General features: G+C 42.2%; 1 protein-coding gene across 1 annotated transcript in view; it reads right to left on the minus strand.

Annotated features, from left to right (window-relative positions):
* Window positions 1–7,500: 7,500 nt before the first annotated feature.
* The window catches only part of cspg4 (chondroitin sulfate proteoglycan 4), a 79,725-nt gene continuing 69,577 nt past the window's right edge, over window positions 7,501–17,648 (minus strand). The window contains exons 12-13 of the transcript XR_004614196.1: window positions 13,050–13,056; window positions 7,501–7,511 (exon numbers count right to left, since the gene is read on the minus strand). The gene's annotated coding sequence lies outside the window, so the exon portion shown is untranslated. The remainder of the gene's footprint in view (window positions 7,512–13,049; window positions 13,057–17,648) is intronic.

Here is a 17,648-nt window from a genome sequence, read left to right on the forward strand (position 1 = left end):
CTAGAATGGCAGTAGACTCTCAGTCCTGTCCTGTGTTTTTTCTTCCACATGTATAGTTATTTAAACATCCGAGACAATATATGTTAGTCAAAGCAACAATACTTGAATCTAACGTTTAACACCTGTGTTGTAGCCGTAGCCACACAGAGCTTTTTTGGTTTAAGTTTCCTGATATTTAGATAAATTTCAGTCCAAGAACATTTCATTGAAAGTTTCCTTACACGAGCGGGGCGCTCCTGCTGGGTGGATTCTTGGAGACAGCTGATAAATGCCAAACCGTGGCCTAGCATGTTAAAATCAAACCCAGGCTTTTCTCGGTAATGTGTTCCAGATGCTTCGGAGGCAAACATTTTATTTGGACAGCTCAAATCAACAGCTCTGTTGTTAGAATGAATGAGATGTAGGTACACAGACTTTAATAATGTTGAGATCCCTTATCCACATTTCATTAAGACAACTCATGTTTACAAATGTTTATTGCAAAAGTTGAATATGTTAGTGTTTGGCGTCTAGGCTCTGACTTCATCATTCCACCAGATATGATTACATAGATTCATATTATATCATTTACAACCCCACCGTCCAAGCCTACAGGTGGATGCTGGGGTGGTGGAGGGGCTGAAGCAACTGGCAGCGATACTGACACAGCAGCAGGGCAAGCAAAGGGAGTGATGGGACATTTTCTCTGCTTAAATAGACGGCCTAATAAGGTGGGTGTGTATTATAGGTGATTGTGGAGAGTGATGAATGTCACATGATTGGAGCAGCGCAGCTCGAGTCGGCTGCCTGAACTAGCTCGCAAGCATCGCTCCATTACTGTCCCGTTTTTTTTAATACCTTAAAACTCATGATTCCTTTGTGGTGACGTATAGCGACGCTAAAGGATCACAGCTTCTCCACTGTCTGTCAAGAACAAAGTGTAAGGTGCACTTCATGACTTCGTTTCAACTTTAAAAAAAAACAGATGTTTCTATTTGAACCCAATACCTTCATCTCAAGGTTGCATTTAAAGCTCTCTCAGGGTTTGGTATGCGACTGGATTAGTGGGATGATGTCACCTGCATGATATGTGCCAGGAGGAGACTTCATCACATCCACTTAGAAACCCAAGGCTGACAGAAGAATGGAAATCTACATTTGAAGCATAAATCACTGCACAAAGCAAATGTAGTTTTGTCTGCCTCACAACTCTGATGTAGTAGTTGAGCAAAAAGGCCTCAATGGAAGTCACATGACACCTGGGAAAAAGTTCTAACACTTTGAGGTTTTACCAGAGAAATGCCATCAGTGCATTTCTCTTTCCAGTTAACTGTGCCGTCTTTTTCCATCAGACAGAGTCTGGAGTCTTGAAACAGCACCATCGTGGTGTCAAAATGGAAGAGGTGTAATAACAACAACACAAAAAACGTGTGGAAGTAGCACTACCCTCCTTCAGTTATAACGTAAAAGAAAAAAAAAATGAAACAACGTTGCTACTTGTCTCCTCATGCTTGGGTTTCATGTTGCAAGTCACATTGAGATTACTTAGCACATTCTTAACTTTCTTTCATGCCCCTTGACTTACAAAGTAACTCGCTGGGCTCATCTGAAGGGAAAAGCTAACATTTCTCTCTAGTCTGCAGTGCTGCTGCAGGGCAGATGGTAAAAGCGTTAAGGCCCAAAGTGCCAGCAGATGTCTATAAAAAAAAAAAACCAAGATGCTGAGTGAAGGAAAGGAGCAACTTCATGTCTGCATAGTCTGGGGAGGAAAACTGTGCCTCCAGTCCCTCAACGGGATACCTCAGAGGACAAGACGTACCAACAGTCCTCAAATGTTCCCCTTAATGCAAAATCAGTGTGAGATCCACTGCACAGACGCAAATGTGTTGGATCCCAGCAGCTGTACGGCTTTCTGCATCGACTACACACATGAATCATACATGTCTTTTATCAATTCCCCACTTATCTATAAATAAGCTGACCTGGAGTGTGTGGTCAGCGGTAAAAGAACACTTGAATTAACAACTTCTTGTTGCCATGACTTTGACGGATGAGCTCACAGGATTGTGGTCTCACTCCTGACCTGTCTGCAGTGACATGGACTTGACCTCCACAGTGCAAAGGATCGCAAAGTCCTCCTCTCTGAGAATCTGTAGGAAACAAAGGCAACAGATGGCCGAATCACCACATGGTGGGTCTGGTAATCCCTCCTCCTCCTCCAACTCCTGCTTGCTGCAGGGGCCAGTGTCACAACAGCGCCAAAAGCCAACACTCAAACCAGATTTGTGGCTCCATTGAGTCAGTGGGGGGGAGAGGAATCCTGGCACTGGAGGTCTATGGGGATAATTAAAGTCCCATCACTGAATTACTAAACATGGACAAGGTGAAATCATAGAATTGTTTTTTTTTACCTTAGCGGAGGAATTTCTTTCTCTCTTATGTTATTTCATGTAGAAGCACATAGGATTGCCCCATTACCTGGTGTTATGAATTTTAAAACGAAAACATTAAAAACATAAGACATCAAATCAAACAAAAAATGGTGCCAAATCCTTATCACATTAAAAAGGTAAATGTTCCTCAGAAAATGTGTCATTGGAAATGTCACAGTCACGGCGACATGCAATATAAAATCTGATCAGATGTTTTAGCTTGGGAGCCATCTCGTCCACACTAACACAACTGAAAATGCATATTACATGACCATTTATGAACACTGTGCACATGCTGGTGTTAAGGAGCAGATTGTCAATTTGCAGCTCAGTTGCAGAAAAAAAAGTATGAATGAGAACCAACAATGGGGAAAAATAGAAGCAGGGATTTCACTCTTTGGAGCGACGATGAGGTGGAACAGTGTTAACAACACTATTGCTGGCTGTGGAGTTGTGACTGATAAGAACTTATTGAGAAACAATGATGGACTAAGTCAATGTTGTTTCCTAACATCTCTGTTTCTGCCAGAAAACCCAGCCCTGGATTTTCCAAATTAAAACTTGGCCACTGGCGTTTCCAAAGTTCTCAGTTTTAGGTGCGCGAAAAAATGAGGCCAAACCAACTAAGTAAATTCCTGGATCCGCCCATTTATACGGACAAAAAAACCCCTCCTTGGCTGAGATATCCTGCATAAATGAAACAGATCTGTATAAGATAGAGAACCCCGTGGACTCTAAAGCCAGTTCTTGATCATTAACATACATTTTCTAACCATCTATTCTTCTCTGCACTTCACAAGAGTAACATAAAAGGACCTAACAGGTTAACAAGCACCACTCATCTATCCACTGACAACTCAATGATTAGACCACTTGAATGGCTGTCAATGCATTAACCAATTCATATCCAGTGTTCAAGCTGGAGAAACTTGTACCTTGGAGTTCTTCTGGGCTATCAATCAATAAAAACTGGGCAATATTTAAACCACAGAGTAGCAGACTAGAGCTTATATTATATCTATACACCCTCATTTTAATTGTTGCATGTGTGGTCATGTTGTTTTATAAACACTCCATAGTCTGTGATTGTTCTGCTACATAGCAAACTATCGTAATGTAAACTGAGGCTGAACGAGGCTTTAACATGCTGTCTCATCTCATGATCTGTAAGAAACTTCTGAGCATGCTCCTTGTGCTACACACAAAGTCCGTCCCTGTCAACCTTTCCCCCCCTGGATCTCCAGCCAGACTGTCGACGTTCCCTCTGGAGACAACAACCATTTCCTTAGAACGCATTCTGCATTCCTGAGGAGCTGTCCCCTGCCTGTAAACAACATTCCTGCTTTGGGAAACAAAAGCCACAAAATAATCATTATCTTACTCTCCTATCCAAAAAGCTTCCTCTCCACCATCTTGCTACATCCCTCTTCTCCTCTCTTACAATAACGAGTGACGTCCGTTCTCTCTGTCCTGGTGTCACTGACTGTAGTCGACCTTTAACAGGCATCTTCATTTGTGACTCAGCACTGAAGTTCATGGTTATTTGATACAACAGTCTGAACCACCACAGGAATCCATGCACACATCTGTGCATGTGCTGCAGGCTGTGTCTGGGTAATTAGTACACGGGCTGTTTGTGGCTGATGAAACTGACCTTGCCAACAGTAAAGTACATCAGGTAACAGTACGGTTAGCAAGCTGACCAGGATATCGGTCCGCTGGGTCTACAGAGGTAGGCTTATTTCAGTTTCTGCGAAAAGCTCATTTTATAAAGTCATTTTATAGGTTTGGTTGAAGACTAGATTGTCTGTCATGTAAGGTGGTGTTGGGGTGGGGGGAGGGGCTCATTTGGTTTGATGTGGGGCCACCTCTGTCTCCCCCAAAGTCCCTTGAAACGCTCCTGTAACCCTGCTATGTCGGCTGACAAATTTCCCGTCAATGTAATCATACAGAGATTAAACAGATCATTTTGGAGAGGACTTAATTTCAACATTTCTAAGTCATGGTTCAAGGCGGAGACAGCGGGAGTGGAAGTGGAAGCAATAAATCAAAGAAAGGGGAAGCCAGGCAGAAACCCAAAACAGGAAGCACTCATTAGGCAGACAACCAAGAACAGAGGCTGAGCGGCGACAGCACAACAGATGATCTGGTGGACACCTATTGTTTATAGACAGGTGAGTAGGTAGAAAATAAGGGAACACACGACATGAAATAGTCAGCAAACAGGTACTATGCCATTAACAAAGGTTCTATATATTTACAGAGCCTTATGCCCAGGCTACACTGGGTGCGTGTTAATGTCGTAATAGTAATAGTTTTGCAAATAGTTATATTAGTGACATGTTTGACATATATAGAGGAAAACTGTGGTCAAAGATTTTCACAAACCATTTAGCTGTTAACCACCCACAGAACATAGAGAAAACAGGCAAGACCTCAACTCTTAAGCGGTCAGAGTGGCCGCTATAACCTGATAACATGGGCACAAAAATGAAAATCAAGACAACCAACCAGTGTTTTCTGAGCGCTGTAGTTGCAACAGTCTCTGGTGAGAATCAAGTCTTTAAACATGTTAACACATCCTCTTTGTGCCTTTTATTTGATAAAAAACATATTTTTGGCAAAATAAACTGTCAGGACCATGGGGTTTCAACTTTAACAATGCTGTTAACAAATGCTAGAATGAAAAACGCAGTCTCCCAGGGTTTGTCACAAACCTACCTAACCGATCCTGGCAAATTGTCGTTGGAGCTCAGTAGCTGGAAAAGATTCCTCAGCTGCAGGTGGTGCTGTCTTGATGGGGCGACAGGGCCATAATAAAACATTGATTTGTCCCAAGCACGAAATGATGAAGAACAGTTTAGATTTAGAATTTAAGGTCATTAGGATTTCTCATGAAAAAACTTGAATATGTAATTTTAAGAACAGAGAATCGTTAAGGTAGAGTAATAAGCTGCTGGAATAGAACTTAAGAATGTCGTGAATTGACAGACACGCCCTGTTTCCATGTCTCCCCCTTGACACTAATAGTTTGTCACACACTCCTGCTGAACAGGTCAGGGTTCAGTTTTGTCTCACTATGAAAATTTGAACCCTTCATATGCACTTTCCATGCATCTTTAATTCAGCAAACTTATAGGGGACAACCCCACAATGCTGCTGTGATGCAACAACAGTGGAATTATGGTTTTAAAATAAATAAATATACAAAAAATGCAGATGGCATTCTTCTTTTAATCACTGATGAGCACAATGTGTGGTTTTCTGATGATAGCAGGTCGCAGTGACTTCACATGTTGACCGAAATCTTGACAGGGTTTGACAGGAAATGGACAAAAAAAAACAGCAAATAATGAAAAAAAATGGCAAAAATAATGTGCCAAAAATCATAAAGTTACAAATTTTGATCAAGAAACCAATATGTGACTAACATATTCTTACATTAGCCAATCAACCTTTAGTTGAAGAGGAAAAAGATGAATGGTTGTCGTATGACAGAGACACTGGAATGATAATCATGACAGTCTCAGCCGTCCAAACACACAAACTGCCCCCACCCCCGTCTCCCGGCCCGGGATAATCTGTCTATGAAATGCAGGGATCAAACATCAACACTGGAAAACTAACATCAGACTGTTGGAAGGACACAGCCAGGCGTGATTAAAGGGTTTTATTCCAACAACACAGATATCCATTCATAGTGATTCTCTGCTCCCTGATGAACATGTGTTGCTTCATCCTTCCAGAGAAACGTCGAGTTCATGCAGTACAACATCCCACAAGTTTAGTGACTTATTGCCAGCTGTGTTTTAATTAAGCTGCTTATAGATATGAACTCTGAGTGTATGAAACATTGGATCCAGAGTTTGCCTTTTAATATATGAAGAATGCAGCAGGAGATTGTTCGGGTCAGACATGTTCTCACCAACAGGAAAATGTCTGGAACATTCAGGCAGGGTGGTGCAGCATGCAGAGGCAGGACATGCCACATAAATCCTATGTTTTTCTTAATGTCTTTGTCGACAGCTTCTATGTGGCACCACTTTTTCACCCATTCTTGGGATGTTTATATTCTTTCTGTTTGTGTGTGTCTGTCATGTGTTAGATATGTCACTCACTCGCTGTGAATTTTCCAGACATTTTCCAGTTGTACTTTAAAGGCTTTATTTATGCTGCTTACAAAAGCTACGAATGAAAGTAATCCTCACTGCCCACAACCCTCCTTCACGTTGGCATGTTTGTTGCATCCACAAGAGGGCAGTAAAGATCAGAGAGTTTCTGTACAACGACAAACACGGCTAAACGGGTAGAAATAAACACAGTACGGACAGAAGGCTCCATCTGTTTCCGTGTACGTATCTAACGTTGAGCATAAATGAGCCATCGGAAAACATGCTGACTCGCTTGCTGTGAATTTTCCTGGCATTTTACCTGGCGGGCTGCCAAGAAAAGTTCCAGAAAATGTCTGGAGCACTCACTCAGACTTTTGCTTTCTTACACGCAACCTCTCCGGAAGCTTTCAGGAAAATGTCAGTGCACTCGGTGTCTGTCAGCAGCGTAAGAGATGGACTCTTGGTGTTTATACATTTTTCAATGGTTGATACTGGATGTTGGATTTAAAACTTAAATTCTGAAAATCACCCATCACTTCACAGAAAGTCGAGCCAGTCAGCCTTCTTCACACAGAGTTGGCCAACATGCTTGAGTAGAAGGCTTTTGGCATTAACAAGCATTTTCACTATTGCACTATCACTATCTTTATCATAAAAAAGTTGTACTTGGTCAGATACCAATTGTTAATTTGTAGTTTTTCATCAGACAGGATTAATACCAAGACAAAGAAAGACCAAAGAAACAAAAACATGAAGAAAACCGAAGAATTGAACATGGATATTGTCTAGCATTCAAGCCCATGACTGAAATTCTTCTTTATTGTTTCACTCTAGCGAACAGTTTAATCATTTGTCCAATAACACTTAGAAGGTGAAATCTAAAGTAGGGAAGCCCTAGATACCATTATCAAACAGTGCACAAATACAATGTGGCATTAAAATACAATGTACACTCAGGCTGACGCAGTTAATCTGCTCACATCACGTCCTGTACAAATGTCAGAGCTCAAACACAGAGCAAGGGGAAGATGATAAGACGAAAAACGTAGTGACTGGTTGTTCGACAGTGGAGGCAAGCCAACATTTTTCCCCTCTCGTCTGCAGCTCGGTGATTTTTTTTGTTCCCCACCAACGCTCCGTTCACCGACTGTAGTTTTAAGCATTCCTGCGCAGCTGGAGACTGAACTGTGGACAGAGATTACCAATAATTAGACAGATCCCAGTGAATCTTCCACACCAGAGGAGTAACCATCCACCCACTTTGTAAACAAGTCACATTCCTGGTGCTTTTCATGTACAGAGGAGGAGTGTACATTATAGTCTATATCTCAAAACACACAGGAAGCATGAATGTACCAACACAGTAGCTGTGGTTGCAAGATGCCAGTTTTATGGTTAATAATAAAAAGCTAAACTGTGTCTGGCAGATGTTCCTTTAAAGCATTGCATTGTAGTTCTATTCAGCACTTGACATTTCACATCATTTACACATGTAAAGCACAGACCCAACATTGTGAGGTGGTGGCCTGTGCAGTAACGTCGGGGATGAGAAGCAATGGAGGCAGACAGCTCTGAGTGAATTTCCAGAAGCACTTTCCTCTTAAAATAATTTCCCAGTGGGTCCCTGCATACCACGCCTATGTATGTGTGCCTGGACCCCCGTCCCTCCCAGATCTGACCACCACCTCAGCCTGCTCCTTCAGGACCACCTCAAGACCAGACTTCCTCTGGTCATGTTCCATTTTTGCTGCAGACATGCACCGAAATCAAGAGTAAACTTGCACAACTTTATGATCACAACCACAAACTGCTCTCGTAACAATAACAATGACGGTAACTTTGGCAAATTGTAAAAACGACTGCCTGCTGATATGAAGAGCATTGCCACCGCGTGGACTATTTTTCTTATTCCCCACTGAGGAAGAGAAACCAAAACCTGTTTTGACGTTTTCATGCACAGGCTTTTATACTGATGTAGTTTGTTCCACTGCTTCCTGGCGTGACACAATAAACCCTGAAGGGTAAGCTCCACCCTATCAGCTGGAAGGAGCAACGACGAAGCCCAGATCTGAACGCACGACCCCCATCACTCCTCCCCGTGAGCTGGGGGTCCACACCCTGGTGATTTCCTGTCCAATCCAGACTCTTGACCTCTCCTCATGGTTTTGGAGGGCATTAAGACGGATGAGGGGATGGAGGGTGGGTGGTGGTGAGGGAGGGAGGGAGGGGAGGAAGATGATGAGGTGAAAAGCAGGGAGGGTTGAAAGGAGGGGGGAGGCAATGTTAGGCCAGGGTTTTGTTGTTCTTGGCTCTCTGTAGTCTGCCCCACCCCACTGTAGGGTATTACACACTCTCTCTCTCACTCGCACACATTCTCTGCCGCACAAAACACAACAGGCATCTCCATGACAATAGTGTTCCATCCAGAGGGAGAAACAAAGCACAGGCGACCGCAGCCGAGGAGAGGGAGAAAGTGCCGTTCAGCGCCTGCTCCGCTGGTCAGGCCACAAAACCAAATAAGCAGTATGGCTTCAGGCTGACGTCGAGGCAGGCCTCAGGCCAAGCGATTCGCTCGTGGGGGTCTGTGGCGAGCTGAGGAATGAACTGTGTCAAATGAGTTAACCTTCTTTCAGTAGAAATCTCTGGGTATCAGCTTCTGCAGTGTTGGGTCTTAATGAGAAACGGCAGAGCACTGGTGGTGTATGGCAACATTTTATTTTGAACTGTGTTAACCAGTAGAAACCTTCCCCAAACTTACTGGTGCAAACTGAAGTTACAACAATATCCCTGATGTCAGAAAATTATTTTTATTCTTTAGCAAGGTTCTGGGTCATTTAACGCTGTCACAAGTGATAGCACTGTATATCTGCAGCTAACAGACAGAAGATCAGAGCAATGTTTTGATTTCATGACTGAAAGTTAGTTTTAATAAATTCAGAAATGTTAGATATTTATTGGGCGGCACAGTGGTGCAGTGGTTTGCACTGACGCCTCCCAGCAAGAAGGTTCCTGGTTCGGCTGAGGTCTTCCTGTAAAGACTTCACATGTTTTCCCCGAGTATCTGTGTGGGTTTTCTCCAGCTTCCTCCCACAGTCCAAAGTCATGCAGACTGGGGTTAGGCTGATTGGAGACTCGTGTGAGCAATTGGCTGTTTGTCTCTGTATCTTAACCCTGTGACCTGTCCAGGATGTACCCCCGCATTAGTCATTAATCAAGACAATTGTCTGGATAAATGTGAAATTCAATTTTCTGAGTATTCAGTATTTAACTTGAGGAATACCTCAAGGAGTGACACAATTCTCTCCTTATCTTTTAACAAGGCTTTATTACAGCACTGAATTTGAAGTGATATGCAACTTAAGATATCTATTTCGAGTGTCAGATACTCTCTGCAGACCCAAGTGCATTGCACTGAACACAGGAGCAGGTTTCATTGTCCCAAAAGAGGGGGATGGGTGAGGTGAGGAGGGAGGTGTCAGGTCCGGGGAGGTTGGAGGATTAGGAGGCATGAGTGGAGGGAAAAGGCAGTTTGAGTTTGCAGTGAGCAGGTGAGGCAGTGGAAGGTGGGCAAACAAAACACAAAGCAAAAAAGGACAAAGTATTAGAACAGCAAAAAAAAAAACACATATCCAAAGTGAAACATTGGTATCACAATCTCAGCAGCTGACTCTAACCACCACTGTTTGTGATCAGATGATCGGGTGAAGAGGGACTGAAAGGCGGGGTTTATAGTCACTGCTGGGTTGATTGTAGATGGGAAGCAGGCCTGCGGCGAGGAGGTGGAGGTGGAGGAGAGGCTGAACCAGGTAACGAGGAGGCAGGACTGGAGACTGATGAACCATGCCTGCCACACACTGAACAACATGGAGACACAAAAGGAGGAACAGAAAGACACAAGGGGAAACACATGTTGGGACCTGTTTTTTGTGAGACAACACTTCGGTATCACATGTTCAGTCAAAAGCCTGAAGCCACATGTTCCTCCAGGACTCAGTCTCCCAGGGGCCATCAAAAACCAGAGCAAGGAACTCAGTCTCCCAGGGAGCATCAACGTTACACAGAGGTGTGAAAACCCCCCCAGGGACACAGGTTTCAACTCCCATTGGTCACTCTGGACCCCATGACCTGTGAGGTCACCGGGCCAATATAAGGCCTGTTCTCCCCCTCTTCTGCCTCTTCCTACAATCCTTCCACAGGAGGGAAGGTTGTCGAGCCTCTTCTCCAGCTCACATCTTCTCTTCCCATCCAACTCTTCGAGAGGAGCACAAAGGTGCAGCTTCCAGCTCATCTCACCAAGGAAACCTCCTCGCCCTCCAAGCTCTACCAACCCTTCAAGCAGCGACTCGATGTCCTGCTGGAAAACTTCAGCCAGCAACTGAGCTGCACAGCTCAACAGAATCACTAAGGCAGGAGCCACACAAAACCAGCAAGACGACCTCACAGGACTACGAAATGCACAGCAACTCTTTTTCCCCTTTCCACGGACGGGTAACACAACTGGGCTTAATAATTATACTAGGCTAAGCAAGACTGTTTATTCGATTCTGTGTGACGTTTATAAGTTTGATTTGTGGTGTTGTGATATTGTGGTTACAAGTTGTTGAGAAAGTTAACGTTAGTTATGCTCTTCAGTCCTTCCGTGCATGCATCTAGCAACTTTCTCTAATTTGGCACACACACAGACACACGCATAACTCTTCACCTCATTATCTCTACAGGTCCTAAACATTCCAATAGGGGGAAGGGTGTTATCTCTTTGGCCAGCCGCCATTTTGAAAGCACGCTGGCTCACACCAACACACACACACACACATGTAGACTCACATGCCTATCTTTGTTTAGTAATTACACCGTTAGTAATTTGTGTTTTTATACTTTATTATATTCATAATAAATGTTTTTCTTTCACAAATGTTTTTTCATTAATGTTGCATAAGTGAATTTTGCCAACCTCTACACTGTCAAGAACTCCATATCCTTCAACTTAGCTAACTATCTATATGGTAATTTGGGTTAATTTAATTGTTAATCAGAGTTCCAAATTTGTAGTTGGAACCTATGAGAAGCTATGATACTTAGATTAATAACAAAGATGAATGTTGTGGGGCACAAAATGTAAAGAATAACAAAGCTCTGACAGTGCAGAGCCATGGCCTTATGTCATTTACTGTCAGTCATTACTCTATATTTGCTGCAGACACTATAGTTCTGTCAGCAGCTGATGTTTTGTTTCATTACAGTAATTCATTATTTGATTGTTTTTAGTGATGGCTGATCTTCTTTTTTAGGTTTGTTTTGGAATCTGACCTTGAATATATTTATTAAACCGTTTTCAGACATCAATCCCAAACTTAATGAGATGTAGTGTAATGTTATGTAATTGATCCTCATTTTCATTCTTTATGGGGTTTTTTTCAGCTTTACACCCGTCACAAGTTACAAGCTTTTATCAACATGCCGACTTATTCACAGTGAATTTTCATGTCATTTTCCCGCTTTGTTCTCTCGTGGGCTCACTCCTGAATTGTCCGATCATTTTATAAGGAGGCGCTGGTCGGCAAAGTTCCAGAAAATGTGTAGAACATCTGCATCCTCACATTACAGCCCTTACAGAAAATTCAAGGAAAATGTTACAACTTCATTGCGAATCTTAAAGCATCTTAATTGTCTTTCAGATTTTATAATCAGAACATCACATTTTTATAGTATTTTATATATCATTTTGTATTTTATTCTGTGACAAATTCTCTTAATCTGTCATTCTTTAATTTGTTGTCACTGACGAGGACACTCCGGGAAAGGTGACCTTTAACCTCCATCAGTAAACACCTCTTCCGACTATACCTTAAATAAAAGTTGAAACTAACAATTTATTAGCACTTAAATTGCACTTACTTATAGCACTTGAAGAAATTGTACTTTCTTGATTCTTGTTGTTCTGGGTTTGTACCCTAATGGTTGAATGCACTTATTGTAAGTCGCTTTGGATAAAAGCGTCAGCTAAATGAAGTGTAATGTAAATGTAATGTAAACGCTCATGAGATCTTAAGTTTTAAAAAAAATAAGAAAGGTGTGACACCGTGTACAGAAACCATCATTTCCAACAGTAAGGGTTGATCTGTTAATCTAATTTTAATGAACACACACACAGACACACAGACACACATTCTTGTACTTCTATCTCATTGGCATTATGCATTTGCCAGCCCCTTACCCTAAACTAAACCTAATTCTAACCCTAACCTTAAAACCAAGTCTTAGTCCTGAAACAGTCCATTGAAAAAGTGAGGACCGGCCAAAATGTTCCCACTTTCAAAATGTCCTCACAAATATATATATATAAGTACAAGTGTACACACACACACACACACACACACACACACAAAGTGTACATTGGGTAACAGGCAGAGCCACAGAACACTATCCCTCCTCCAGCTGTCTGTCCTTGTGAATGAACGGCCTTTCTTTCTCCAGGAGCGACCGCAGCAGCAGGGCGGTGTGGCGACTCTTATCCAACAAATTACACTGCTCTCCTGACCCCAACATATGTCCCCCAGGGACCCACCTCCACCCTGACAGCTGAGCCCAACATGTGCTCACAATGAGACAATACGTTTACAGTGCATGCACAAAGTATCAGGTTTTAACCTCGTTATCGGAGGGTTTTGCAGTTTGGAACATTCTGGTTTGAGGTTATTGTGGTGGTCACAACAACCAGTATAGCGTTACAATCTGCTGTTGTCGAGGTAACTGCTGCTTATAGAACATTTTACTCCTCTGACATACACATCTTTGAGATTATAATGTTTTCTACCTGTATAATAGATGGGAGGCACGGGGGTGCAGTGGTCAGTACTGCGGCCTGTCTGCATGGGTCTTCTCCAGGTGCAAAGACATGCAGATTGGGGTTAGGTTAATCATGCCTCTTTTACTCCAAAATCAGAAAGTATATACAGATTATAAGATAAGAGATTTTTAAAAAAGGCGATTCGCTATTTTCCCATTGCCAGTGGAAGAGTAACCCTCTGTCCCCCCCCCACCCCACCCCGGGTGCGTCATGTTTGACGTCTTGAATGCACCAAATACTGAGGTGCTCTCTCACATTGCCGTTCTGTCAGTAATCGAAGTCGCCCAGGTGTCACGTTTCCATCAGTTCCAATTTAGAGCAAGAGCCGATTAAAAACCTGTGTCTCCTGCAGAGTTGCCCGATGTCGGCTGGGATTTGCTCGAGCTTCTGCCACAACACTCAAAGGATAAGCGGTAAGGATGATGGATGGATGGATGGATGGACAGATAAGATACAACTTTGCATATCAGAAGAGAGGAATATTCACTGAGAGACTAATCGTTACGCTCTAAGATGATGATTGTGTAAGGAGACCGGAAAAGTCTCACAGCTCTAACATTCAGAAACTATAAAACCAGGTCACTGCATGTTGATGTCACCAGTGAGACAAACACTACACAACAGCCTCTGCATCTGCAGCTCTGCTCGTTCTTTCCTGGGAACATTTCTCTATTTACCACACATCGTAATTTGATTTCCAGAGAACTTGTGGTTTTACTGGAATAAACTGAGACAGCTACAGAAATGAGGTTTTAATTGTTTATTTAGAATCTAAATAATTAGGACATCAATGCACCACCCATGCCATTTGATGGCAGCGCAGCCGCTCCACCAGTTTAACACCAACTACAGTATGTTGTTAAAAGGAGAACAAACAGGAACTTAGTAATAAACCACAGGAATTCTAGAGAAGTCAGCGGAGGATTCAATTCGACAGCAGTGACGCAACAATCGACCAGAGAGGGTATTTTTTTCTCAGGTCACGACTAGTGCAGTGTTGTGAAGGATGTCAGGCAGAGGCGGGAACAGCACGAACACAAACATGTCCAGGTCTTGAAGTTTGTTCCAAGGCCACTTACTGCATGTCAACGGCTGATGCAGTCTGAGATAATGTAGCAGAGTAAAGTCCAAAGCAAACAGGCATATGTCTCTTCTATTGAGGCCGACTCAGAGCTAAGGCCAAGGTCAACACAACCCAGCTCAGACTTATATTGAAGGTTAACCAGCAAACTGATATCCTGAAAGTCAAAGGGGCTGAAAATGTGCCGACCCAGCCGCCTGGTGCTTTGCATGTGAACTCACTCGGTTTATCTAGAGGACTTTTTTTTTTTCTGGAGATGATAAGCAAGAATTTATCCAGACAGCTTTAAAAAAAATAAACTAGCATCATCTGAATTGACAAACAGTACAAGAACAATTGCAAACTTAAAGTAGTTTAAGACAGTACAAAACAAATCTAATGTAACATTTTTGTAGTCAGAGAAAGGTTTTATTAAAGTTTAAGTAAATAAGTTAAAGGAGTAAAATAATACAATACAATACAATAGATACAAAAAATAAAACAAGAATAGTTGAAGGCTCCTGTGAATCAGCTGTAAAGAACATTTGAACTTTTTAGAAAGTTCAACCAATCCATCTTGACTGCTTCCTCCTTCCTTCCTTGTATGTGTTTTCATTCCGCTTGGTCTTTTGGGAGAGACCATGTTGCATAACATCCACCCATCAGCAGCTCCGCCTGCCTGACGGCAAAAGAAGACTCCAGCTTTGAAAACACATTTTGATCCAAATCAGGAATCTGGGATCTACCGAGAAGCATGTGTTTACAAAACAACGTCAGAATCAATATGCCGGCAGGAGCCTGTGGGGGAGCACAGTGAGATGTTTCCAGTTAATATTAGGAGGAGGACTTTATTTCTTCCTCCCACACATATACTGTTATTTTTTCTCCATTCTCATTTCTTCTCATATCTACCAATGGGCTGAAAATAACTTGTAAAAATTTACATATAACATAATGTTTTCTACATCCACAGGATTTTCCAGCTGATTTTTTCCATTTATAACTTTTACTTCTGTTGAAGTCCAGGAAAATGACACCCAGTGTACTGGATACTGTTTGCCCACAGTTGAACTGGAATCTATGTTACATCTGTGCTTCATAAAAGTCACATGGGTTGCTGCAGTTTTATGGTCTCTCTCTCTCTCTCTCTCTCTCTCTCTCTCTCTCTGCAGAGTTGGTATCAGTGGGAAACAAGACAATCCACCATTGTTATGATTAAGAACGAAAGCGAATGCAAGATGAGATTCATTTTCACTCTTTTAATTTTCTGTTCAGTGATTTTACTTTTTCATGGCCTAAGGTTTCATGTCAGCACTAGCCAGAGGTGGCAAAGTACACACATTCTTTACTCAAGTAAAAGTACTGATTCAACCGCTTTACTATTTAACAGTATATAAGTACCGGCTCTGAAATGTACTCAAAGTTCCCCTCTGAAGACAATTTCTTCTAGCTGTATGTGTGTTATTGTCTCATCGATTTAGGTTTAAAACTAAACGAATTCCCCTTAAATGCATTAAAACAAAAGTAAGGGAGTAAAAGTTAAAAGTTGTCAGGAAAATAAATACTTCAGTAAAGTAGAGGTACTTGAAAAATCTACTCCAGAACGGTAACAAAGTATTTGTGCTTTGTTACTTCCCACCTCTGGCACTGGCCCGGTGTGGAAACACAGTAAAGTATTCTTGTTATGAAACGTACATTTAACTTGAGACCTGACATGCACAGCACAGTGACCATGACATAAGCAGACACATGTGGAGGAACAGCTGGAAGAACAATCCAGCTGCAGCCTGCAGAGCCTACAAACCACGCCCCCTCAGTTGCCCACGCCCATTATCATTAGCAGCAGTGGTTTATTAGCAAGGGAACCACGCCCACGTCCAGGCCTAACCCTATAACCCTATAACCCTGTGTTCTCTCTTCCTGGCTGCAGCACAGATCCTGTATCTGCGAGTTAATAAACTCTGCAGGGGAGCAGAGCATGAACCGACATCAGACCAGAGACACAGGGAGGAGGAGAGAGGAGAGAGGAGAAAGAGAAATGCTCAAAACTTAGGAGAAACTCAGAGAGCAAAGTTCAGTTCCTGGAAAGAATGACAGATGGAGACAGACTTATTAAAGGCTGCAACAACTGCTCTCACGCCTGCCTGCAACCTAACGCCACCTGGTGGTAAAAGGGTGCATAGCATTATCATTAATGTGGACAAAAGACGTTTCCCTGGGAAAGACACACTGCTTGCTTTTATTATAAACACAAAATAATGCTGTTCATTTCTCCATGAAACTGCATTTTAATAAATGGCATATACACAAGAGGTGTGTGTGTTTAATGCTTTTGTCTGGTGAATTTAATAAAAACAAGTGAATACATATACAACCTGTAAAGTATATTTGATATGTTTAAGAACCGGCTTTGGTATTAAACATATATAAATTAGTATTACATTTCAACACAATATATATATATATATATATATGTCACAAAGTACAACTAGAATGTCACTCAGTAGAGCACATACCTCCAAGGCCCAAGTGTTAGTAAAGATTTCTTTAAATAGCACATTTGCAAACTAAGGGATTTAAATATCACACTGGTAGGTACAAAATATGATTGAAAGATCTATCTGAGAACAGGAGGCCAAAACAGCAGTGAAGAAACTTTCAAGTGACTTGGGACATCTAACAGTGAGAGGGAAACAAAGTTTATGACGGCAAATTCAGTCTCCTGTTGTGTAAAAATGAGCTCAGGAAAGAACCAGCAGACCCTGGTTAGACTGCCTGAGACACTTTGAGTTATTGTTTGGACACAATTCAGAAAATCACCATGTCACCTACAATGCTCATCCTTTAAGGGTCAGAGGGAGCAGGAGGCAACCCCTCTGACAGTGGGCGAGAGGGGGGGCACATCCTGGACAGGACGCCAGCACTGGAGTAACACTCTCAGTCTTAGTTAGAAGGCGGGCTGCATCATTTTGAACCATCTGAAGATGGACTATAGTGAATTACAGTAATGTAACTGTGACAATACAAAAGTTTGGATAATCAAAAGTATCTAGAGAATGAAAAGAGTTAGGTTTTGGGGTGAAAATGTACCATACTTGTTGTGTGATGTCAACAACAGCTTAACAAAAAAAGTGAGGAAAAGATGACAGATGAAAACATAAAATAAACATACAAGCAAAGGCTGCACATGTCGCCCCTCTGCATGTTCACCCACGTGC

Source organism: Hippoglossus hippoglossus, chromosome 6 (genome assembly GCF_009819705.1).
Source record: "Hippoglossus hippoglossus isolate fHipHip1 chromosome 6, fHipHip1.pri, whole genome shotgun sequence".
NCBI classification, from domain to species: domain Eukaryota; kingdom Metazoa; phylum Chordata; class Actinopteri; order Pleuronectiformes; family Pleuronectidae; genus Hippoglossus; species Hippoglossus hippoglossus.